At 43.4% G+C, this 26,152-nt stretch overlaps 1 long non-coding RNA gene across 1 annotated transcript in view; it reads right to left on the bottom strand.

Annotated features, from left to right (window-relative positions):
• LOC134416652 (uncharacterized) overlaps positions 1-23,372 on the bottom strand; it is a 75,909-nt gene extending 52,537 nt beyond the window's left edge. The window contains exon 1 of the long non-coding RNA XR_010027310.1: positions 23,181-23,372. This is a non-coding gene — a long non-coding RNA (uncharacterized LOC134416652). The remainder of the gene's footprint in view (positions 1-23,180) is intronic.
• Between the last annotated feature and the right edge of the window lie 2,780 nt (positions 23,373-26,152).

Genomic DNA, 26,152 nt, shown 5'->3' with positions numbered 1-26,152 from the left:
CACATTGGGGGTCCACCCTGATCAACCAGGGGGTACCCACCAGGACAGCCATTAGCTGGGGGCATCATGTTGTGTCACTAACCTCTTCCTAGGAGGTCAGTGCCCGCCGCTGTGGTCAAGAGCAAACCAAGGCAAATCCCATCATCTTTCCCTGCCTCTGTTCCCCCTTCCAGCCTTTCCCTTCTTTATCCTGCATCCCCATTCCAGCAGGGCGCATCTTGTACGGTTTGTTTGTGTTTTGCCTGTCCTGGTGGGCTCTGAGCTCAGTTGGGCTCATGGATCTCTAATGACCTGATTGGAAGTTGCCAGCTCTTCAGATGCTTTTCTCCCTCTTGAAAACTGAAGGGGAAAAAAAACCCAGCGAAAGGAATTGGCTGGTATCTGTGCTTTGACTTTCCTCTCCTCCTCCCTGCTGGATAGATATCTCTCTTGGACAGAAGCAGGCTCTGAGTAATGGGGACCAGAGTTCAGATGATTTGTAAGTGTCTTGCAGTGACAAGTTTGACTTATATCTCAAGTTCTTCTTGTTCTTTCCCTCACACAGCTGCTCTGTGCCTGCAGACTAGCAAGGCCTCCTAAGCTCGTCTTGCAGCACCAAAACCAGCCCACACAGATAAGGTCTTCAACGCTTGCCTGATCCAGGTCACTGCACAAATACATGCCAGCCTGCCAGGCTCATTTGTTATTTGGAAATGACCCGCCATGGTTTCTGCACCACTAATTGGCCATGATCCATTTCCTGTTTTATGCATTCATCTTTTTCTTCTGCTGCCTGGTCCAAGAGATGCCAAGTGCATCATTTACTGCACAGTACATTGAACTGGGACTTAATGTGAAGAGTATTAGACAGAGATTTGGATTAGGTTTGAGATCAGGATAATCTCTGCAATTGTTCTTACCAAATCATCTTACTGCCTACAGTGATGACACTTCTGGAATGAAATGCAGGAAGAAAATATATACAACTCCAGGCAACAGAGTTCCATCAGAGATGGCTTTGGCCCAAGGACTTATGCAAAACAGATTTGTAATGTTGCAAATTTGTATTTTTCCTTTCTGCTTCAAGGAGGCAGAAAAAAAGCAACAGTTGATACTGCCATGAAGCTGCAAGCCTGAAAGATGGAGGAGTGGAAATTTCAGTGTCTTTAACAATGCTAATCCAAGCCTATGGACCTGTGAACCATATTTGCAATCAAATGCTTGTGAAATACATTGCAGTAGGCTGAATATTGTAAGTCCAACACAGGAAAATTCCTGCTAAAATCAATGGGAATTTTTTCTGAATCAGGTTTATGAGATTGGTTACTGCTTGAAAAACTACTGTTCTTCATCTCTAAAGACCCTCCCTGATGGGCTCCTCTTCTTTACATCCATGAGATCACTGTGCTGCCTGGATGGTGACATGCTGTGTGCATGACTGGGAGAGACTGGGACTCAACAGTGGAGCTGTAAAGCCTGGTTGGGCTCCTGTGACTGCACAAGCAAGAGGCTCTGCATGTGCCTGAGCTTGGCCTGCACAGCACATGGTCTGCACATCACCCCCATTCCCAGACCTGCCACTCCACTGTCAGCCTCTGATGGTAATACAGGCATCTCAGACAGAAACTGCTGCCTCTAATTTTAAAATAAATTCTGAGTCTGACTTCAGGTTTATTCTGAGATAAAAGTAGAAATGCTCAAACATTTTGTCCTGTACTTGCTTTACCTGTCCAATCAAACAGAAATTATTACTGTATATTTGTATGGCTGCCTCAGAAGCCCAAATCCTTATTAACTCACTTTGTTGCTAAAATCAAGGAAACAAATCTATCAAACAGCCTTTTATACCCTCCAGGTTAATCATGTCTCTAGTTTAACAAGAAAAAAAAAAAGAAACAAGAGGGCAGACAATATGCTAATGGGTGAAGCAACTATGCTTTGCAAAAGTGGCTTTTAGGCCTGAGCATATGCATTTGACATACTCATTTTCTTAAACTGTTTATGTTCATGGATCTCTCCTCTGTGGCTGACATGTGTGTATTGGAATCAGTTCTGTCTTATCATCATTGCCATGGTTACCTTATCATCATTATTGTATGTATGTGTTGCTATATTACTATTGCAGATGTCTTACCAAAATTCCCTAAAGCAAAATGATCCCAGAACTTACACTGTACACATCCCTAACTACTAAGCATTGATATCTTTTATAATCTCTTTCCCAGCTAAAACAAAGATGGCTTAAACTTCTCTGCTGAAATAAAGCTGTTTGCCCTTTCTGGGTGGAGAACAAATCACTCCATGCGTCATCTTCAGCATAAGCCAATTCCTTACAGCAAATGCAACAAACAAACAAACAAACAAACAAACCCTTCTACTTAAGTGAGCCTCTCAGCAGCCTGATTTGCCTTTATTTCCCCTTCTACATTGCTAAAAATCAGAGGATTATTGATATCTGCAGCAGGAAAGGCATGTCAGCAGCTGAAACGTGGCTATCATGAGATAGCAAACACAGAGATCATTTTAGCAGGGTAGGACACATCTCAAAGCCCAAGACAGAGAAAAGTTTGAGTTTGGGATGAAAAAAATCTTTGCTGGGGGCACCGTGCCACAGCGCCACAAAAATTATCCTATGAAGACAGGCTGAGAGAGTTGGAATTGTTCAGCTTGGAAAAGAGAAGCCTCCAGGGAGATCTTACTGTGGCCTTTCAATACTTAAAAGGAGCTTATAAGAAAGGTGGGGAAAGGCTTTACAGTAGCCCCTGCAGCAATAGGACAAGGAGTAATGTTTTTAAACAAAAAGAGGGCAGATTCAGACTAGATACAAGAAATTTTTTATGATGAAGGCAGTGAAACACTGGGACAGGTTGACCAGAGAGGCTGTAGATGCCTCATCCCTGGAAACACTTAGGTACAGGCAGGATGGAGCTCTGAGAAACCTGATGTAGCTGAAGACATCCCTGCTTATTGCATGGGGGGTTGGACTAGATGACCTTTAAAGGTGCCTTCTGACCCAAACCCTTCTATGAATCAATGATTCTATGCAGTCCTTCAGAACAGAATTGGGAAAGCCCAGAAGCTAATACCTGGTTTTAATCCAAATTATGTATAAACTTCTAATGGACAAATGAATGTAGAACTCTTATTCTAAAGTGTGACTGTAACTTAGCTTAGCACTAACTACTAGATTTCCCATCCCATTTATCTTGATTATAAGAACAAATCCTTACTACATGCACAGGCAGAGGCTTTGAATATGTTATGATAATGAATGCCATTATGAAGTTAGAGTACAGTGGTGTGAAGAAAGTGATTCACCACTGGGAAAATACAAACAAATAAATTTATTGGATGATACATTGCCTACATGCATGACTCTAGGTTTATAAACAAGGGGTTATATATTTTTCCACAACTATAATCTAATATTACCAAACTGGGGAATACCAAATAGAGGTAAGATATTTCTAATAATTCCAACAATAAGAGAAATGAAATCTTAAAGAAATACAAGTAAATAGCAGAATCTCTAATAAGAGAGGACATGATAGTACTAATTTAGCAGTGAAATATTTCTTCTGAAGCTAAGGATGACTGGCAGTTTGTAAGTGCAGCTAACTGACCACCTTCTAAAGTGGAAGTGGAAACTGGGAAAAAGTTCATTGTGATACAGCAAATATAGAGATCATCATAATTTTTAACCAAAGGCAAATAAGACAATATTTGTCTTGTCAAGTGTTCAGATTGCATGTCACTACCCAACCTTACAGTGATTCCATCATCCCACTATACCTGTAGTTCTTTCCTAGTACCTAGTAGTACTAGGAAAGAGCTACTATTATGTGGTAAATTGTCACAGCACTGCAAAGATATTGCTCTATCCTCTGCTGACACCCAGGAAGTTTTCTCTGAATGTTTATTATAGCCATTGCAGCTTTGGGATACCTCAGAGGTTCTGATTTGCCAGGAAGGCCCAGCTGAATGACTGCTAACTTGGGAATATCTTGGCATTGGAAGAAGGTTATCATTTCAGGATCACAGAGGCAGCAGGGCTCTTGCTGCCAGCCAGTCTCTCCTGGAGCATCACTGAGGGGCTGAGGGTGGAGGAGTAGAATTCTCTCAACAGAGACAGCCCTTTAGCTCTAAAAAATTAAATTCCTTAGGCAGCAGTCGTTATTCCGTCTTTACCATCCGTCTGGGAAATGGGGATTGTGTTCATTATGCCAAACAACTTTCCAGGGTCCACGCTCTCTAGCAAACTGCACTGACGTTCAGGCTGGGTTGCCCCCTCCCTGTAGCAGAAGCTGGAATAAGATGCTTTTGTTTCTCCAGGATTCACTGGAGTGAGTCCAGAAGAGGGACATGGAGATGCTTCCCAGATGCACTCCAGTATGTCAAAGTCTCTTGTACAGTGGGGAGCCCAGAACCTAGCACTGCAGACACCTCACCAGGGCTGCACAGAGAGAGGAAGGATCACCTTCCTCATCGTGCTGGCAGTGTTCCTTGCAATGGGACTACACTGCAGGTCCCCCTCCTTTTCCAGCCAAGCTGAAGCACCCACAAGACAAACTGGTGACTAACACGCAGCCTATCCTGGTTGTTTAGCAAAACACAGTTTGTCACCTGAATTGAAGAGCTCTGGTGAATCCCACAACAAAATAATTGAGTTAAACACAAATTACTTCATCATTTATGACATTTCAACAATGCCTGTGCTCTTATAAACTAATTGAAATATAAAAAAACCCTGGCTTTCCTTGGGTGCTACGGGGCTTTTCTGCTTTGCACCGTCTGCGTGCAAGGTCTTGTGTGATTACTCAGCCCCTGCACATGTGGGGCAGCTTTATGAGCTTTGAGATCAGCTCCAGATGGCAGCTCGGTGCTCTCTTTTTCCCATTCCCATGGGATGCCTGGCTAGCAGGAAGGGGATGCAGCCCAAGGCGGCGCAGGGCAGAAGAGGAGAAGCAGGTTCTCAGCAGGGCTGTGGGCAGAGCTGGCTGTGACAGACCCTCAGGGATGGGCTAGCAGAGAGGCATGAAGTTCTTACAAAAGGTCAACTGCCCCATGCCTGAAGATTACTCGAGAGGGCTTGCTTATTCTGCAAGCCTCAAGAGGGCTTGTTAATTATTGTGTTTATTATGGTAAGATGCTCTAGGATAGCTTGGTGTGAAATGAGCTCGTTTGTTAAAAGTGACCTTAAAATATGAAAGGCAGAGCCTGGTTCTCATCTTGGCACCTTCCCCAATCAATAACATCAGGGAGACATGAGAGGCCATCTCAGAATTGCAATGTGCTGCATCAGCATCAATGAGGTGGAAATTAGTCTGAGGCTCACAAACATTTGGGACTTGTTTTTTAATCACCTTTGTCTTCATAAAATTATTCATTGTGCTTATTTAGCTTATCTCCACTTGGTCCTTCCAGGAGTATATATTCCATGAAAAGGAAGGAATGGAAATTTACCTAAAATGCTGCAGGGAATTTAGAATTATGGCTGTTCATTTGAGTAGGAAAAAAAAAATATGTTACTCATCTCTATTAAAAGATATGAAGAGAAAAATAATTTTGCAGACTTGGGTTTCACCTTAAAGAACAACTTTTTGAGTGAAAACATCTGATTTTTCACATGAGTCATCAGCCAAGGCTGATGTTTCATGGTTCTGCTGTGTGTGTACCACCAAGCCCTGAAGGCTCACAGAGGTTTAACCCATGGCTGCAGCTCCTCAAGATGGCCAGCCTTGGCTGCAGCTTAGCGTGGCACATTGGAGCTGTGCTCTGTTCAGGTCTTACTTTCTCATTAAAAATTTAGGTAGCTCTGTTTTGCTCCATCTTAAACAAGGCAGTGACCCTGAGTTTTCTGGCAAATCTCCAGATATGGTCTTCTGTAGGAAAAATTTTGGGTCCTTCTTGTATTCACTAAAAATAAAGGAGAAAAACCCTTATCACCAAGGATAGTGGCATTTGTCAGCTCCATTTTGCTTAGCTCAGCTGAATTACTGTCTGCCAAACAGGCAAACCTGAAAGATACATTTTTCTCCATCTCCTCTGAAAGTCCCGTGTCATTAGAAATGCTTAAAAATTGCAGGTAGAAAAATATCATCTTGACTCTCCACTTTGACCCCTTAGCTTTACAGAAGTCCTTATGATATTGTTTTGACTGTTGCCTTTTCTAACATGGCCATATATATCCAGAGCTTTGTGTTCAGACAAATGGTCTTTCTACACTATTGCCTGTTTATCCTTATTATTGTTGAATTTAACTTTCCAGTTTTTGCTTTCACTTCTCTAACTTCCAGCAAAAGGTGTTCCTAAAACTACAGATGACATACAGGAACTGCTGGCAAAGCAACATAACAGCCAGAGGGAGGAGGGAATGCTTAGGGCAACTTCTCCTCTGGCTGGTTAAGCAGAACTTCCATTGACATCCTGAAACAGATGAGGTCCTGATAAAAACAGTCATGATTGACTGTTGTGCTATCTGGCTGCATTCTAGACTTTTAAATGAATTTGAAAGCAGCCAGGCATCTAATCTTTTTCAAAGGAACAGCCAAGACAGAAAGGAACTTTGCTATGCAGTTTTGGAGCTAACAGTGTGCAGTGAACAAAATCCTGATCAAGCATGGTGTAATACCCACACTTTACATTTCTGTAGAAGGTATGGAAGATGTGTGGGATGGACTGGCCTACGGAAGTATCCATTTCTGCCTGGTAGCAAAAGAAGATATCCAGGAAAACTAGGATAGAGCTGGCACTTGTCTTTTCAGGGTGCAAATCTTGGAGCACTGGATCCCAGCACAAGTTTAATTTTTGGTAAGAGAAAGAAGCACTGCTCAAAGTTGTTTGCTTTTGATAGAAACATCCAGGTATTTGAGGTGCTCCTAAATCAGTGCTTGAGATCAGTAATATTTTGTGGCAATCACGGTCAGGAGTTGAACATGCAGGTGAGGAACAGGAGAATCCTGTACCAGTTTGATCACTTGGAGTCATTGAGCTGTGAGTGAGGCCGAATTTTGTGAACTCCACAGTGCTTCAGCTGCTCTACACACGTCTTACCCACCTCACAGCTTGTGTCACTCCCTCTGCACAAGGTACTGAGCTTCTGCTACCGTGTGCCAAGTCTCCTTTTCTTCATACTGAGTCAATGAGGGGCTAAGGACGCAAATAAAGAGAATAAGATACTTCTTCCTTTATCCTCTGAAGGCCTAATCCAGAGGTGATTGATAGCAGTATTGGACCTTGATTCGAGAGTGCCTCTGCTGAAGAGCAGGGGAACCGTGCATCTGTGTGGGATACACATCTGTGACACCAAAAGAATAAGTCCCATTATCTGTCACCTTGGACTACATGGACATGTTTTTTCTTCCAGTAAAATATTAAATTCTCCAGGGAAGAAAAATCCTTTCACCATATCTTTGCATCTAAAACCATTTTTTAAAGGATTCATTTTAAAGCCAGAGAGAACTATTATTCTCTGACCTCTTATTTTGAAGAGAATACACAAGGTAGATTAAAGTGTTATTATTGCTTGATCAAACAATGTACTTGAATGTTTGTTGAGAAAAAGGTTTTCCAAAATACAGAAAAGTGTCTTTTCATAACAGTGTCAGACCTCTTGATGAATTACAGAATGTCACCCAACTGTGATTCCTTTTTCTCAAACCACGAATTGTGTTTGCATACATTGTGCAGGCTCAATATTGCCCCGTCATATAGGCATGTGGAAAAGAAAAAATGAACCAAAATGAAACAAAACAAGTAAAGAAGACACATTTGTACTGCCCATGAAAACAATCAGGACCACAATTGTCTAGTGCAATTTTCTTTGGATACCTAAATAAAAGGTAAATTTGTTTTTTGGATAAAAGTGGTTTGTGCTTATGAAAATAAAACATGCCCTTGTATGTCTCAGAAGACTAAATAGAGAGAGAGCAGAAAATGTACAGAATGGGGTGAAAGAGGGCACCCCTGTGCATGACATTCTCTTCAGCAGATTCACTAAGGTTCCCTGGCCACTGCCAGCCAAGCTCCAATGGGATTTGCCTTATTTGACTGACAGGCCTGCAAATTAGCAAAGGTTAATTGGACACTGGAGCTGAGCACCCATGGGTCTCAGTGTGAAGAGAAGAAAAGCCCCTCCAGAGGCTGGTTCATGCATTCCAAGGTAGGAGTGTGAAGGAACTGAAAGGATCAGAGTCAATGTTACCCCACCGATCACTACAAAAGTCTGCGATATGGACAGGAGATGTTTCCCCAGTTCAACGCCAGCTGTCTGAGGCATCCCAACCCCTTTAAGCCATATCTTTAGCCATGGAAAGCCTAAGAGCTCAAGTCAGATTTCAAAGGATTTGGTATATGAATATTAGGGAATTTGGAGCTAAAGCATGATTAAGAGCCCTAGGTGGGGCTGCAATGTGGGGGTAACTTCAGCCAGAATTTATTACCTTGCTGGCTGGACATATCCTTGGTTAATTCCTGCAGCTTGTATTTGTGCTTTACTGTGACTTTTATCAGTATTTGATCAGATATTTCTTTGAAGCACCTTTTTTATTTAGGCACCAATAACACAGGAAGCATTTTCCTCTAGCAAAATTTGAAATCTCTTTTTTCAGCCAGAATACTGCCCAAAGAGGTTGCCTGACTTGTAGCCTTGGCCCCAGGCCACGCAGCAGTTTGCCCCACCTGCTATTTCTAGACTATAACTTCTGAAAGGATTTCTTGTCATCTTTTTACCTCTGACTCACAGCCCCAAAGTAGGCTCTCAAATATTTGCATTAAAACCCCCACGCTATGTGTCCTGATCTTCACATGAGCCCATAACTACTGCTGAGTAAAGGAACACTTACTCAACACCTCCTCATGGAAAACTGCTGCTCTTTCCAGCGGTTTCAGTAAGGTTTTGGAGTTAGGTAAGCTCCCTAGAAACCACTCAAACTTACACATAACAGTAAAATACCAAATTCTTTTCTGAACCTTACAGACTTCTTAGTGTCAGCAAAGTTTCAGCGTGTGTAAGACTTTTGTGTAACGAACCATGCTAGCGTGTAATATTAATTTTGTGGCCCTTCAACCTCTTCCATCCAACCCTTCCTTTGTTTGCCACGCTTACCTGTCCTGTGATGCTTAAACATAGAAAGAAATCTCCTTAGGTCAGGGACCTGTCAATCAGTTAAAGTCTCTAAAGTGCAACACACTTTTAACAGGTCTGTATTAATAATGAATCACATTTGCTTTCTAGATGTGCAAACACCCGCTGGAGTTTTCTCTCCTGTGTGTCAGAGGGGATAGGGACTCACTGCATCCAACGAGCAAAGAGCCACCACTAAGATGGCAATGTCAGCTGCTCTAGCCCAGCTGGGACAGGAAGCACAAGACCAACCTCCTGTCTACTAGCAGCAAACTTTTGATCATAAAAGTCCCTCCACAGCTTCAGGCAAACCAAGGCAATAAAATGGGCATAGAGCCCAGCATGTCCAGTGTTACTGTGGTGGTGCTTAGAGACTCAAGTTTCACTACATCAAAGGGAAGTCAGACAGTTATCAGCATGGATGGTTTTTCTTGAGGTAAGACAACCCCTGTTCCTTCCCCTTTCCTTGTAGAATTTAAAGGAACTCAGGCAAGAGCTCACTTCAAAGGCAGGTAGGTGAGGAAACAGAGGGAATATTGACTTTTAAAGGAACTTCTTGCCTCTATAGGACTAAGGAAGTTGGGTAGGTAGTCACCTTGTTCTCCTCATAATTTCCTCTTCTCCTGAGCACTTCTCCTTGTTTCATCTCCCATCCCAACATACAATCCATCAGTCTCCTCAGAGGACAGTCCCCTGACAAGGCAAACACAGGGGGAAGGAAGAGACCGAGTAAAATCAGCCCCACGGGCCTCCCTGCAAGATGGCCTGAGGTGCCCTTGCCCTTCTCTTTATCACCGTGCCCCAGTGCCCTCCCAGCTCCAGTGCAAGTGGTGGATGGGTGGCCAAGACACAGTCAGACCAGGGTAGGGTGCCCAGGGAACAGGGCTGAGAGGGTTCATGTTCCACCATGAAGGAAAAGCATGAGGGATACATGGCCCAACGTGGTTACATCTGGGAAATGTACTCTGATGGCAGCAATAGTTTTCCATTGCCATTATTAAGAACCACAGCAGACTCCTGCTCTGCTCATTGTGTTTGTTGGCATTTCCACTGGCATTTCCATTTCTGTTGCATTCTGAGACTACCTTGTCTATTCATGTTTAGGACACAGTCAGAGCTTGTCTTGCCTGTTACCCGTTCTCTATAACACATTCTGCTTTTAGTTTAGCTCAAGTGATTTGTATTTCATGATAACCCCATAATTTTTGGAATTTAGCAGCTATCTTCTCTTTAAGTCACATTTTTCTGCCTGCTATGGGTCAGTCTCCCACCATACCAGAGTGCTGACTTGGGTAGCCCAGGTGGGTAGCTGTTCCTGTGGGTGGGCAAAATTTCCAAAAGCAATAAGGCAGGCAAGCACTTGCAATGAGTCCACTATGACCTTTGGACATCCCACCTTTGAGCACTGTAATTCCTCCAGCCATCAGCTATCTTCAGAGGCCTGACTGCCTACTGCCAGCTGTCCTCCTGTCTCTCCTCATGCTGCTGGCCATACAGAATGGGAGCTGCTGGAAGCAGCAATTTCAGAAAAATTGAAGAAGCCACCATGTGATTTTAGTCAGACAATAGATGCTGCCTGGTTGCAGCTCAGCAGACTCTCACCTGCATTTCAGCAATGTCACACCTCCTTTTGCATTGGCCACCATTGTGTATAATTGTGTACAAGAGTATGCTGTGAGCAGGAGATAAACTCTTTGTCCACACACATGTGTTTGCTATAGCTTTAGGAATCACCCCACTGTGTACTAACAAGAGATTTAAAAAATGACCATCAAATATAAAGATGTGAAAACTGCCATCTGATCCAGAAAGGAAGGTTTAAGCTCTCCTTGCTCTTTCAGCCCCTGAAACAGCCTGAAAATTGACTGACCTTGCACTGTATGGATGTTTGTTAACAAACAGAGGCTTTGCTGGCCCAGGGAGGGAAGGGAGCTCTTGAGTATTCTCAACCTGAAGATCAATGTCTGTCCTCACATTCCAGAGGTACAAACCCAGTACTGCTAGTAGCTGCACCTCAGCTGATGCTAGCTGCTCTGACAAAACACTCTGGGTAATATTTTTCATATTATTTTCCTTCTCATACATCCCAAGAGCATATTTGCCCTGTCTTAATTATGGCTTTTCATTAACTACTCATCTTTATTTCTTCATGACTGATTGCCCCAGGTTCTTTCCCTGCACTACTCTTGTCCACTCATGGATAACCTGTTTTGTATTTGCATCTGCAATTCTCTTAACTGTGCTGAGCCTATACTTGTCATATTTCATTCTTTCCTGATAGCTCCCCTAATTCATCCATTATTGCACTAGATCCTAGATTATTAATTACTGTCCCAGAGTGTTGGGCCATCCCTGTACTTATATTTCTTCCACTCCTTTCAGTATGTTTCTCTTAAATGTATTAAGAAACACCAGGCCTCTGTGAAGCCCAGCCCTTGGGCAGGAATGGGGCACAGGGAAGGCAGAGGCAGTCAGTGATTTTAAGAGACAAGATATTCAATCAGACATTAAGGTTAGTGAAACCACTTTCACAGAGGTAGGATAGAGGCATTTCACCAAGAGATACAGCAAGCTAAATGTGCAAGGGGTGGTAAAGGGTGCTCATCAGCACTGTTCTGACCCTTCCATAAAAATATACTTCGTTGACTTGACAAGAGCAAAAGTGCCAGAAAAGCTTCCAGCTGCCAAAGGTAGGTGTGGTCAGCCTTGGGGCTGCACAGAGCCAGCAGGTCCCAAACCACAGAGCCAGGGATGTGTCTTGGGGGTGTGATCAGCCCTGTCCCTCTGGGGAGGGCTCACCCCTCAGCACAGGCAGAGGGTGGGACAGGAGAGGCTGGGCCAGGCAGGGGCAGCTCACAGTGAAGGGCTCTCAGCCTGCCTGATGTTCAGCCGCAGCCCCCACGCCGTACTGAGCCCTGCTGGAGTCGTTGCAGGCAGCTGTCGCTGCTGCTCTCTTCTCTGCCTAATATCCCTCTTTGGCTTTTATGTGAAGCTGCACTGACCACCCAAGGCCTTCTGACTCTCTGCCCTTTGCTGTGGGCAGCTCTTTTCCTGTGTAAAGCCCTTTCTTGTTGCATAAATTTTCTGTAAGGGTCATGCAAGTGCAACCACAAGAGAGACCCAGGATAACATGGTTTATGAATTTGAGGGATGATATGGAGAAAATTGCAGTCAGTTGGCACAACTTAGGAAGGTGATTAGAGAAAAAAAAAAAAAAGCCCTATGGTGCAAAAAGATTAAGACAGACAAGAAGCAGAAAAGCAGGAGACACTTCTGTCCTCTGAGCACTTCTGTCCTCAGAGCATTCTGAGTGCACACACCCCCTTGCCCAGTTGTTCAAGCTCTCAGTTTTATTGTGCCCTCAGACCCTCCCATCCGGGGGGCATCAGCTGGGAACTGAATCACTGCAAAAGAGCTGAGAATATTTCTTCAGCCGGAGCTGGTCTTCTCTGACCTAAGCATTGACACCAAACCCAGCCAGAAGCAGCCAACAAACAGAAGGCAAAGATATAAAAGAGGTGTGAAGAGGTCTCCTAAAGCCATCTGCACCCACTCTCCCAAAGCTTGCTGGAGCAAGCCTGGAGCTTGTCTTACCTCCTTCAGGACTGCACAGAACTGGCATGTCAGAATGTTGAGGTTTCCTGTCACCCCGGGCATTGCTGCAGAGGTCACATATCAGTGATGCACTGAAAATGGGGCTCTAAGTGCTGCCTCTGCTTGTGCGGACTGCACTTTTGGGGATGGTGTGGAATGGCGCTGAATAAACAGCACGTCCTTACACCGGGCAGGAGAGTGAATGCCTGATGTGGAGGGGAGACACAGATTAGTGCTACAAAAAGGGAGCAGTTTGGCGTGCACTGAATGCTTTTGGTGCTGGAGTGCACAACACCTGATTGGGACCTTCCTCAGGGCAGTGGTGGATGAACTTACCTGACTGCTCCACTGAGTGTCCAAAAAAATCAGAGCCTCTTTCCCTTGTTTCCATTGGTCACACTGTGCTGTGACAGTGCCTGAAAGGCTGAGCCGGGTGGTGCTGAATGGCCTGGCACAAGCACTGAGTCAGAGACATTTGTCACTTTGAGGAGCTGATGCAAGAGCCACCACGTTGGTCATCACTGGGGCTGCTGTCTCTGCAGAGGAACCAGAGCCAAAACTCTGATTCATTTTCTGAGCTATACATGAATGCTCAGCTTCAAATGCATGCTTGACTCTTACACAAACCATCTGAAAGAAATCAGGCTGTGAAATTTTCCCTGTCCTCCACTGCGCAAGAAGAAACATTCTGGTTAGTTGGGTCTCCATGACTAGAAATAGACCTGCTCTTTCCTGACTGATGAAGAGAGGGAGAGACAAGACAGACCTATTTGGTGCCTGGTAAACTTCATAACATTTTCCTTTCACACTGATACAGGAACTGTACCTGAATGCTCCTGCCTCTCTGTGAAGGATGTGGTTAGGTCCTTGTCTGCCTTACTAAATGTCTGAATTTCCTGTCTCTTGGAACATAGCAAGATACTACTCTTCACCATGGAGACCATCCCCCATCTCATCTTCTAAGATGAGGTCCTCCTGCAAGCAGCAGCAAGAAAACTTCCCCATCCTGTGGAGTCTCTGGGGTCCCTGGGGCCATCACTCTGCTCTGCTCCTAGTCATTCCTCCTGGGGTGCATCTGTGTCTCAACAGAGCTTTGTCTCCTTCGTCCAACTGATAGAGGAGCTGCACGTATTGATCTAAGGTGCAGGGCTGACTTCCTTTGGCAAGTTCATGTCCTCACACTATGCCTCAGTTTACCCTTCCATTACATGGGACGATCACGCCTGCCTGCCTCCAGGCTGGCAAGTGTTATGTCTCAGGCTTCAGATGGGAGGTATTGAAAATGTCAGCTCTAATAATTTATATGTCACAAGCTGAAAACAGAGTTTCAAGTGTACTCACCAGAAAAAAGTGGTAATTTGGGAGTCAGGAAGAGTGGCCATCCCTGCTGCGTTGCTGTGCTCCTTTCCTTCCCTTCCCATTGCAGTAATGCAACTGAAGGTAAAACTTGGCAAGGGGAATTTAATAGTGAATTAAAGTGTAGGAGGCAAGGGAAACAGGCTGAAGTTGCAGCACAGCTAATATGCAATAGCCAGACCTACCTGGGCTGGTGGATAATGAGTTGTCAGGATTATATGTGGCAGCAGAATGGCTTGTTTTGAAGTGGAATTATTGAACTGATTATGGGCAAGTTCTTGTATCTACGTCCTGCAAATAAATAGTGCAAATAATGAGCAGCAAACAAGGCAAGACACAAACCAAGGCAGGAGAACAAGGAGACAAAGTATTATCTGTCAGAGAGAGACACAAATTGAAAAAAGGGAGTCATTAAGAAAATGAGATAAATCTGTGGAGGGGGAAGAGTGACAAGGAAGAGAAACAGTGTTGCTGTAAAATGGGAAGCACTCATTTTTTAATGGTATAAATCCCCAATGAATATCATGAAGGTACCTGGCTGCTTTGCTATATATGAGACTGTATGTGTCACTCCATGACACTGCTGTATGCACCTTTCCTGGTCTGTGTGTGCTGCTGCAAGCCTGGTGCATCCCTGGGAGTGATGAACTACTTTCATCAGTTCACACTAAATGTTGAGAATTAGTTGATCTATAAGCCATATTTCATGCTAGGTTACAGGGGAAAACAGTAGGAGATAGGATTTATGCTCTCTGTATAAATGAACTTCATAAGCTTTTCTTCGCAAGGGAAAAAGAAATTGTGTCTGATAAAGTTCTGCACTAAAAAAAAAAAAAGAATTTAAAAAAATAATATTTCTAAAATGGGAAAAAAACAACTTTTGTTATCACTGGTGATTAATTGAATTGATGTGTAACTGTTGTTCCAGAGCAGTGGAGATTAGAAACAGCGACAGACTATGCCCTAGTGGTCCCAATTCTGCTATTACCTGAAATTACAGTCCAAAGCAGACTGACTAGTGTGCCCCCACAAATTCATAAAAATTCAAGAGCCACTCTCACCAGTCTACTTTTGATAAATTCTTCTTGATTCAGTAACCTTTCTTAATGGAATTTCTCTCTCTCTTCCTCTCTTTTCTTTTACCTTTTTTTTTTCCACTTCGGTCCACACATTTATTATTTTCCCTCCCACTCTCCTCCGTGGGAGTGCAGACCTCTGACTAAACATCCATGTTATAATCTGCACAGGAATTTACTGATGGTGCATGACAGAAGGGACTTAAAGAAAATTATGCATTTCTCAGGTCTACCCTAGGGCACACAAATCAAAGTCTCCCCTGAACACTATATAGTAAAACTGAAAGTAGCTACACTTTATATGGAAATTAGATGATCCTAGGATATAACACAACTAAACATATATCAAAACACAGTGACAATGAAGGTGGAAACTACTTTTTCTTTAGTGAGGATATAAACCTTTATTTTGTTTTATTTGTCTTAAAATATGCCTTTTTCTTCAAGGATGAGAAAAAATCCCAGTAGGAATATGCATTCACTGGACAGGCTCTAAAACTCGTGATTCTTCTTTCATTTTCATTTTGCTTTTAGACCACTTTTATTTTTTTATTGCCTTAGAAAAGGTATTTAGAATAGTTCATACAGTAATAAATACCTTGATCTCCTATGGAATGAATCAGAAAGGGAAGGGCTTAATCAGGGGGCAGGGAGTAATCTCATGGCACTTTTAGGGCAAGGGACCATATCTAATTTTGCTTTCTTTTTCTCTGGGTTCTTGCTTGTTTTATAACAAAACCAAAACATAAAGCGTAGCAGTGTGATACCTTGTGCATAAAGCCTGCTGTTTTCCCTCACGCTGGCTCCTTCCTGGGGGATGAGCCATTGGCAGCAGAGCCCTTCCAGCTGCTGTTGTTGATGGCTGTGCAAAGGCAGCTGCCACACGCAGGTTCACTGCGGCTGGGACAGAGATCGTACAACATCTGGGGTTGTGTCGCTTCCCTCCAGGGCTTCTGCACACCTTTCATATTCCATTTTTTAATGAAAGAGGGAGTGGGAGCTGGAGAGATCCACGTATGATTTATGCGCTGGAACGAGGCAATGAGGGACAGAGACTGTTCAATGCTAAAACCAAACAGAGAAGCAAAATAGATAAAAGGAGGATTGTGTTTATTCCACTAGTACTCCTGGATCAGCATTTGAAGAATTAACTTTCTGCATTCTTTTGTGTTGTCATTTTATAGCACGAAAAATCAGCTCATTTCAGGGCAGCATAAGATAAAAAGGAGATGACAAAGTTCAGGAACCCTTGGGGCTCTCTGTTTTGATGAGCTGATAGATTAACCCAAGTGTGTTTTCCCACTTCTATGGACGGGTGGGATCAGATTACATCTTGCTGCACATCTCACAGAGTGCAGTGATACAAGTCACCTCATCCATGAAGGCAACATGGCACCAAAATAGAAGCAGGAAAGAAGAAGTAGCCAGAACACAGAGCAGGATAGCTGAGCAGATATGAGTTCATGCTCCTATTCTGTGACAGCCTTTCTACCTATAAATCTATTCATTTTGCCATGCCTCATTTACATAGTCATAAACTCAAGATAAAACTAGTTTTCTGTCTCACAGGTCCACTATGAAAGGTAAATGATATTAAATATTGTAACCTACTTTACTGCTGTAATACCAAAGTCTATTTAAGATATTATTACCAGAAAGGAGAGAGATTTTATAGACAGTTTCCCTTTGTCTCAGAGGAGACCAGACGGTGATGTCAGACTTCCAAAGGCCAACATGACACTGGAAGAAAACATTTATGCTTTCCTCCAAAATATGTAGAGGCCTTGAGAAGTGGAAATCCATTGAGGGCACAACTGGAACAAGTAATTCACTGGGACTTCATTATCCATCTGCCTGCTACTTGCATATACCATGGAAATCTATTTCCACGTGATGCAGGTGAGTGTCTCCCTGCTGGGGAGCTGCAGGCAAGGGATTATCCCTCTTTACTCATGAGACCACATCAGTTACTGCATCCAGTCTTGAGCTCCTTGATACGTAGGAAGGGCACCGGTAAATGGGACAAATTCAGAGAGCCAGCAAAATGGTTTGGGGCACTGGCCCCATGAGGATGAGCTGAGGGACCTCACTTTCTCAGCCTGGAGAAGAGGCAACTTTGGGGGCGCTTAGGAGCCACCTGTCACTGTGAGGAGGACATCACGACACATTCTGGAACATCAGTTCCCTCCCCACCTGAATGGCTCCATCAGTCAAAATATCTCTATCTTTGCTGACAGTAAAGAAGGAAAGGCACAGTCATCTTCTGCAGAAAGGTATTTATGTTTAAAGAGATAGCATATGTCGACAGAACAATTGGAAAAGGCCCTGCCCCTACACTGTATTGTGTAGGTATCTGAGAGTATAGAATAAGACCTGTTCAATGCCTGCATCATATTTTTCAGAGGCTGGTATCTTTGAATTTCTTTTACATGGCAGATGAGATATTTCCCCTTCAGTACACATTTTAACACAGACATCACAGGGGCCACTGAGAAACTGTTTTCCAACTGTATTTTCAGTCTTTCAGTTTTGAACAATACATAAAGTGTTCTAGTGAAGAGAGAAAAATGGCTCTGAGTTAAAAATGCCCCTATTTACTGCAGTGCCTTAATACTGCTGGCATTAGAATGTGATTGTTCACACAAGCAATGGTGTTAAGGAAGTCAAGGCAATAAAACAGAAATCAGAGATGGTGCTTCTGCTAATGAGAAGGAAAATACAGGTACCACTGCAAGTCCCTGTCTGACCCTCCTGTCTCCCGACCAGCTCTGTGCAGACGTATCTGCTGTGTTGAGGAAGAGGTTTTTCTGCATGGGAAAGGGAAAGGGCAGTGCATGTATCCATCCTGGGGTGATCAGCCTGTACAAACCTGCTTGACCTCAACTCTGGCAGCAGTGAGTGGCTTTCTGCAGTCCCCTGTCTTTTCCTGCCAGCTTCCCTAGCTCCACCAGGAGCATTTGGATTGTTATGACACACAAAGTCATAAGGTCCTGGTTGCTTTATGGCTCAAGCAGGAATGTTAATTCCAACATTATGGCAATTTCATTCCCACTTCACAAGCACCGTGCCCACTGCACACAACCAACATTGGCTTTAGGTTTGTCCCTTAACCCCCGGGGGCTTCTCATGCATCCCCCTACTTATCTCTGTCTCACTAGTGCCACAGACAGGAGGGGAGGATTCATCCATGAATCTCTCCAGGCAGAGACACATAAAGGGCTGTTATTTATCACCTCTTTTCCTGTGAAAATAGAGGTGGGCAGTGCGGACAAAATCCCAGCTCAGCACTTGAAGGATCACTGATGAGGATCACTGATGCTATCCTGCATCTCTATCAGCTGCAAATGCTTCCAGGTCCTGCAGGATAAAGCCACACAAGGGGGCTGTGCTTACAGCGTTCATTGTGCAGGCTAGGCACAGCTAGGCAGTACATCATCCTCTCGGAAAATGGCTGGGACAGCAGCTCCAACATCAGCTACCTTGTTGAACAGCACTCTGTAATACAGCAGATGAAATTCAATTGCTTCCCAAAGAGCAAAGCAGATGCCTTCACCATCATGGCCTGTCACATGAAGAGTTATAAGTCATGAGCATGAGAAAGATTCAGCTCTCCTGCTTGGCCAACAAAATAAAACACTTGCTATTTTTTGGGAAAGTAGGAGCGTCGTTCGGGGACAGTAGAGCCATAGCGGCTGCTCAGAGAGAGAGTGGCTGTCACACAGCTTCTCTGCTGGCCCTGCAGGACTCTCCTCCCTTGAGCATGTATTTGAGGAGTGTATGGTGCTTGCCAGCTGAATCACAGCTGTTGGTACAGAGAAGATTGATGGCAGGGCAGAGGCAGGTAAGTTCACCAGGAAACATGATCAATTTTCTTTGGAAAGCAGTCCTTTGCTATAGGAGGGGAAATTATAGCAAGAACAATGAGTAGAAGAGAATCCTGGACAAACTTGCAACAGGAATATGGCATCCATCTGAATGAGAAATGGGAAAACAGATCAGGCAAAGAGCAGAGCAATAGAAGATAGAGAAGATGTGTGGGTTTGCAAGGAAAGATGAAGGAGATATAAAGCGGAATGTAGAATCTAGCTAGCAGCTGGGAAGCAATCAGGAAGCCTGTAGTGGGTCTGGGAGGGGAAATAGAGTGAAGAAAAAGACAAAAATAGAGGTACAAACAGGTAGAAACAGAAATGAAGCTGTCGCTGCACCAAGTTTGCACAGGCTCTTGTGATGATGATTACGTGAGTGCCTATGTGCTGTGCTCCCTAACTCCTCCAAGCTGGGAGCACAGCACAGATACTCACGTTGGCCCTGCACGAATGCTGCACAGCTCTGCAGGAATTACAGGCTGTGCAGCATATCTTCCTGGCCTCAGATTTGCACCTCCCCAGTAAGTCCTGCTTACATATTGGCAGCCATGTGCTGTAGAGCCCAGGAGCCACTACCCGAAAGACAATTATTTACTTAATGTTCATAAATTAATATCTAGCTCCTGGAGTCATCTGGCTCTTTAGGCTTTGGTGAGATGCTGTCTCTCTTTTCCTTTCCTTGCCTTTTTTTTTTTTTTTTTTTCCTCCCCAGTGCACACGAGATAGTGTGGAGCTGTTGATGTGCTTAGTACAAGTTTATCTTGAACACATCTGCTTATGCCAAGGGAATAGTATGAACTCCCAGTGACCTGTAGAGCCTGCATTCCTAATTAGGTGAGAAATATTCCATAATCAGGGTATTGCCATTTCAATGGAGTCTATAGATAGAAAGGTCATGTTCTTGTCTGAGGTCACAAATAATCACTTCTGACTATATGGTTTCATTCTGACCTAGAGTTAACCAGGTGCAAAGCTGGTAAGCAGCAGGACAAGATTACACTGTCTCACAGAGTACATCTACCCCGAGGGCTTGCCTTATGTTTTTCAGTCACATTTTTTTCTTGCAACCTCTAACAAACATGTACAAACCCTTCAAGCATGACCGAGCAACTGCTTTGAAACAATGCCGGGTTTTATGGCTGCTTTGCTGCAGGCCATCAGCCCCAAGAAGGTGCAACAAGCAAAGAAGCTGAGAATGTGCCCTCCAGAGACACTCACAGGACCCGCAGCACCTGCCAGCCCTTCCTGCCACTCACTCTCCATTTGCCTACTGCCCGCCTGTGTGTTGGGGGTCATTTTATTTTATTTGCCCCCTGACTTTTTTTATTCTACAGAGAAGCATTCCGTTTCTGGAACCATCCAGCCTCCTCCATCCACTGCGCTGCTTCACCATAGTAAGGAGGTAGAAACTGATTTCTCTAAGGGTCTCTACCACATGGACCCTCTCCACCACGGCAAGAGTTTGGGCAGGAGTAGCTCCGGCACAGGGAAACATTCCCAGGTTCCTTCAAACTACCGACTGTGGTGGAAGCATTGCAGTTTGGAGTTTGGCAATGTTGATTGTAGCTTCCCAGAGGAAGAGCTTGGCTGTCTCTGGTTATAATATCCTATGAGTGTCTTCTGTGATGCAAACAGAGACACAAATGTACTCAGAGGGGTGGGGGAAAAGTGAAGGTGATACACCACAACATGCCAGTGGAATATACCATAACCCGATGGAAAGCGTGTGAAGGAGAAAAATACACAAATGGCAATAGTCAGTAACAGAGCTGCTCACCCAGACTGCAGGCTGATCTGAAGGGGCTAATACCCTGCCTCATCTTTCCATCCCTCCCAGCCTTCTCTCTGACTAGGCAATCTGTCACTACATCTCTACCCTGGAGGACATCAAAAACTGCAAATCTCTGTAGCTATGCCTTGTTCCTTCCTCCAACTGAGTTGTTTCAGGCACAAATGTAGGTTAGAACATTTCTCATATGGCTACGCGTACGTTTGTGTCTGGGGAAAGGCACTCCACTGATTTTATGCCTTTGCTAGAGGGTTTCTCCCCACCTTCAGAACATCTGTATCACAGCAGAAACTGAGAATTGGATTGTGTGATGGATCTGTATGGCTTCTCTACAAAGCAGGCACATAAACCTGAAGGCAGGGCATCTCTGGTTGTAGGAATGGACTCCAGACTGGAAAGCAGTGGCACAAAAACCACCAGGAAGAGTTCACCTGACACAAAAATAGTTCCCAGGAAGCTGTGTGTTTTGCTGTGGAAATTATAATTGCAGTTCAGGTAACACTGGAAGATCAGTGTTTTCTTTTTGCCAGCAGTCAGGCTTCCAGGTGTTACCTGCAGGAATTCTGCTGTGGATTAATAAATAGGGTGACATGATCTCAGACTGATAGGTCTCTCCCATCCTCCTCCTCTCAACTACATGCAGTCCAAACTCTGTGAAATCCTCCTGGAAGCCCTTGAGAAATGTTCTTTCTTACTTCCAAAAAATGTAAAATTTATTCTGAAAAAAAAAAAGGAAGCATTGGTTGGTGAAATAAGTTACACTGTAAAAAATCCCATTGGCACCTCTGAGAAATTCACAATGACTGTTCCTTGGTCCAGGGTCAGTGTCTCTTGGGCATGTCCCCTTACAGGCTGCAAATGTTTTTGGATGCTCACTGTCGTATTTGTTGTTTTGTTTGCACAGGGAAATAGTGTCAACTTTCCATTTTTTTACAGAACAGTGAAACTGTGATGATTGACTTAGTTCTTTCAGGAGTACTATTCAAATAGTGATTACTGGAGCTGAATGATTCAGAAAGTTTTCAGATAATCTTTGCTTAGGTCCTGATCTTCCCAAAAAAAATGCTCGTATTTCATTTTTTTGCTTGCACAGTCACACAGAATTAAATGGAAGCATGACAGCACATTGAAAGCTATGCCTATCATAAATCACCTTTCTGCATCAGGGCCCCATGCACTGCGTGTTAATAGATATCTGATGGGAAAAAAAAGATTTTAAAATAAGTTTGCTTTGGCGACATCTTAATTCCTTCTGTTTTCAGCGATAGTTTGGAAAAGACATCTTTGGTAACAAAATAACAACAACAAAAAAGGCAAGAGGAAACAGTTTTTAAAGCCTCATATGGAAGTTCTTCTGAAAACTCAGTTGTATGCTTGCATAAACAAGGATTCAGCTGAGGTATCTGCACAGTGTTCCTGTCAGAAAACAGCAGTGATGCATATGATTTATCAGAGCACCAGCCACTACATGCTGTGGATATTTGCTCTCAGACCACAGTGTTAAAGATTAGAAAAGGTATCTGTTGAATTAATTTGAATAGCAAATAGACTGGGGAATCACAATCTGTTCTCAGCTATTCAATGGATGAAAAAAGTAATTTATTGAATATATTAGTCTCTCAATTCTAGCAATTATTAGATCAGAGTTAGAGATCTGTAGACAATAATTTCAGGTTCTATATACAATTTCTACAAGCAACTGATAAGTGATGTTAGTGCATGTAGTTCCTGGCTTCTAGCTCAGTCACAAGTAGTTTGTAACAAATCCTCCCCACTCCCTGTTCGGAGGCTGGCTGACAGTGTCCTCAGCCAAGCACTGGTGTAAGGATTTCTAAGATCAAAGCATGGGTTAGCTACACTTATCTTGTGGAATTAGATTTTTGACCCGCGTTTGTAACTCACAAATCACAGTTACAAAACTTAGTCACCTACAATGCTTGCAAATGAATTTCAACAATCAATTGAACAGCTGAGCTAATCCATATTAGTACACAGGGAAAGAAATCTTGGACATTTGCATTTTGCAAAAAAGCAGGACTGAAAGTACTTCAAGGACAACTGGTAGGAAAAAAAGCAGTTTGGGGAGAGGAAAGACACTGGAGTTGTCAGCATCTGGTATTTCTAGGACCAGTGTTCAAATTTTGCATAATTTGCTCAGAAATTAAAGCAGGTTTTCTAACCCTCTTATCAGAGAGCTTTTCTCCCAAGTGTCCATCCTCTTGGCAGCGTCTGCATGGAGACACCAAGCTCCCAGTCATCCTTCCCTTAGAAGCCATTTCATCAACTCAAGTCAGAAGCAGCTGAATGCCTGCAGAAGAATCTGGAAAACCAGCATTACATATGGAAAGAAGAGGAGAGAGCACCGAAGAGATGGCAGATTGCCACTTTGTACTCACCCAATTAATATGCTCCTTCCTCCATTTGCTCTCTTGGTCTTTCCAGTCTCCATAATGCCTGGTGAACAGATCAAGGGGTGGAGCTGAACTGGTGACTGTCACCTTATAACATCTCTCCTACAAACACATAGTACTCGCACAGGCAGAAGGCTCTGTCGTGCTGATCATCATCCTCTGAGTCAGCCATTTACAACCACCTTCTCCAGGCTGTCATCTTGCCACTACAAACTCAAAATCTGAGTCAGAACCCAATTTAAACTGCTATAATTAACAGTCCCAATTTAACCAAACCTAGCAGTTTGTCATGTTGCATTCTCTGCATACATCTGAGCATCTTGCATTTGGGCTACTTTGTTCCCTGCTCATCCCCTTCTGCTGCCAAGCAGCTCAGGTCCAAACAGCACCAGTGGGTTTAGGCTCCCATCAGGATAGAGTCTAACAGCAGCAAACTATAAAATTCAGCCATGTTGGATTTGTTTTGCTTGTTAAAAAGCAAAGTACCAAATGTCATGGAATGGGTGCTGTGTGCTAATCTATAAATACTGATGAGTCAAAAGTGGGTGAAGTTCTGCAAGTGATTTGTCAGTGAAAAAGAGTTATTGTATAATGGAGTGGCCCACTGCAATGAGGCAGCTCTGGGGCAGAGAGCCCACGTTGGTGAGGAAAAAGCCTGGGTGCTGCTCAAGGGAAACATGTGTGGAAGCATCTTGCTCACTGATGAGCCCCAGGAAACTTGGACCAGCCAAGTTTCCTATGTGGAAGATAATTGTTTATTAAACAAGATAAAAATGAGCACTATTCCCCTTGTTGTTTCTGTATGCTCCTGTTTACTAACAAATGCTTCACTCTGAGGAGGGCCTCTGGTCACTGTGGATAGTTTGGAGTGTCCCTGACTTCACTTTAAGGGAATTCCCTCCTTTATTTTTAGGGAATTGCAGATAGGTGACTTACAGATTAACTCATGTTTTTGTAGCCACAGGTGATGCCAAAACTGTAGGTGTAAACATATTTCTGAAAAATGTACCTTTTTAGGATTTAGAGAAGACTTTTTCCCTCTACCTTCTCTCCATTGCTTCCTTTCCTTCCTCTCACCATCCATTTTGAATGATTTATTTGGTCTGTGCATTTTGGTGTTGTTTATTTTTGCAGGGCTGTCAGGAGGCCACCACTAAGAGGTTCTGGCTCTTGAGCCAAGTGCAACTGGAGAACCATCCGCTGCTCACGTGTGTTTACAACCTGCATGTGACATGCATGGACTAACAGAGCTTATTTATACATAATTCATACAGCAGATCAGCAGGCAAGCTGGAATAAACTCCATGTCTCCAAATCTGATTTAAGTAACTTATGCCCTAAACTGCACCCACTCTGCTGTCTCAGTACCTTGCTGTGATCCTGCTCCATCCTGTGGCTTCCCACGGATGGCCACTGTGTGTAACATTCTGTGAACATGTCCAGTTGAGCCCATTTCAATGGATCATTTTTTATCATACTTATACATTGCTCTACTTCCTTACTGAAATACCTACATGCCAAAAATTACAGGCATTTTTTAAACTCATTGAGAAAACTATGACTCCCATGCTGGCTATGTCATAGCCTAGCATTTAGGTGCCAATGAATATGTGGTCTTCTCATTATGTTCTCATCATTATTTTAGCTTCAGTTTCTACAGTGATATACTTATCACTGTATAAATGATCATTATATGTCTTGCGGGAAAAAGATAAATATATTTTTGACAGTCTCTTTTTAAATGTCTACAGCTTTACAGGAAAGTGCACAGTGCTCCCCCAATCAAACTGTTGTTCTTCACTAGCTATTATAGAATGTATGCATACCCATAATAGACATATAATATTACAGGTGTGAATATGTGCTTGCATCTACAGAAAAATCCGATGGAGTTCTCATTTATACTCACAGTGGCCAAATTAATACAGAGAAATAAAAAAATCTTGCTTCATCCTACATATTTTTACTTCAGTGAATTATTTTTATTCATGCTGCAAGCCTTAATTTTAAATTCAGTAATTCAGTTTTGAAGAAAAAAGTAGCTGATCTTTTGCCTGTTATTGTACAAAATATATTTCTATCAAGTGGAAGGAAATACAATTTGTAAAATGATCAATTCCATAATGATTACAGTGGAGAAATATATTCTCTAATATAAATTGTTAAATGGAGGAATTTCATATGAAATAGTAGATTTCCAAATTTATACAAATAACACCAGATGGTGAGCAGCAAGTTTTAATTAAATTAGGTTTGATAATTATAGCTGTTTAATTTTTAGGTTTGACTCAGATTAGAAAGAATGTATTATTTCCCTGTAAAATTATTTTTAGTTTTCTTCCAAGGTTGTGGATATTGCATTATTCACCATGGCCTGGAGCAGCAGAGAGCTCTGGTCAGCTTTCTGGCAGCTGATTTCAGCCAGCAGTGGTTCTGCCTCAGCAACCCAGAGGATGTGGCACACTGGGCACTGGATGTGGCACTCTCCTGATGGGAGTCAGAGGAGTTCTGCCAAAGGGAGCAAGAGGGAGTTTCCTCACACCTAAATATGTTTTACGAGGTCAATCTGTTGACTCCAGCCCTTCATTTCAGCTGCTTTTGAGTAAAGGAAGGCGTCTGATGAGGACAATGCCTTTGTGCTTGCCACGAGCATTTCTGCCCCATGACTGCAGCGATCCATTGCACGCACACCTGCCTGCACTCCCTGCGGTTTGTGGCCTGCAGCATTCCCTCTGGGAGGGCCCTGCAAGGGCTGCAGCCTGTTCAGCCACACACAGCAGCAAAGACATGAGCCCTGGCACTGGTACCCTGCCCTAGCACACCATTTTCCATCACTACTGCTTTCCAGAAGTTCCTCTGGTCTTGTCCCACCTTTGAGCTCACGAGGTCCCAGTGACTCCACTGAGCCATGGAAATGTGCTTAAAGCTGCAAATGTGTCCAAGCCCTTTTCAGAATG

This window comes from Melospiza melodia, chromosome 3, assembly GCF_035770615.1.
Source record: "Melospiza melodia melodia isolate bMelMel2 chromosome 3, bMelMel2.pri, whole genome shotgun sequence".
NCBI lineage: Eukaryota > Metazoa > Chordata > Aves > Passeriformes > Passerellidae > Melospiza > Melospiza melodia.
This window is presented reverse-complemented; position numbering and strand designations above follow the sequence as displayed.